Raw genomic sequence first — 835 nt, 5'->3', positions numbered from 1 at the left:
TTTACTAGAAGCATCAGACTTTCTCAATCAACAACAACCTCTGGCGGAGATACAATATAGCGGAAAATTTAAATAGAAATTTGTCCGGATTTTAGTGACGCATCTTGTATACATTTATAAAAAGTACAAAGAAATTGAGAAAAGGGTTTTGGAGATTTTTTGCTTTTTATCAAAAAAGAAGAGCGAAAAGCAATATCTGCTGCCCTAATGTTTGAGCAGATATTGCTCATACGTTTAAGTAATAATTGACTTGAAACCTATTGAAATTAACAACCATTGAAAGAAAAGAACCATTTATTAAGTTGCAATTGTTGTGCATCTCCAACATTTGTCTAAGGTGGGGGGAGGGGTGTTATGTCCTGATAACTAAACGATTCTTTTCTTTCGTGAAAAAAATCAGTTTTTCTCTTAAATGCGAATAACTTGCGATCTCCAGTTCCGATCTCCTTCTATCTCCAGGATAAAATCAATAGCCAATCGAATATCATCTTTTGGATTAATTAATTATTATAAATAACTAAACATTAGTTAGAGGAAAATAATTATTAATTGAGAGCAGTAATTCAGTGGCCCTATGACTCACAGATAAGACTGATCGCATTTTCCGACCGATATAAACAAAACAACTCTAATCACTCCTATTTTTTTTGGGAAACCTTTGATAAATAGTAATAAACTGAACATTCGTTAGTCTTCTCCTCTATCCGACAAACTCCTATTTTTTTTTATTACTAATCTATAAAGAGATGAATCATCCATCCAAAGTACCGAATCGCATCAAATCCCGATATATATATATATATATATATACCGGGCCATATATATATATATATAG

This window comes from Atta cephalotes (genome assembly GCF_000143395.1).
Source record: "Atta cephalotes unplaced genomic scaffold scaffold00029, whole genome shotgun sequence".
Lineage (NCBI taxonomy): Eukaryota > Metazoa > Arthropoda > Insecta > Hymenoptera > Formicidae > Atta > Atta cephalotes.
This window is presented reverse-complemented; position numbering follows the sequence as displayed.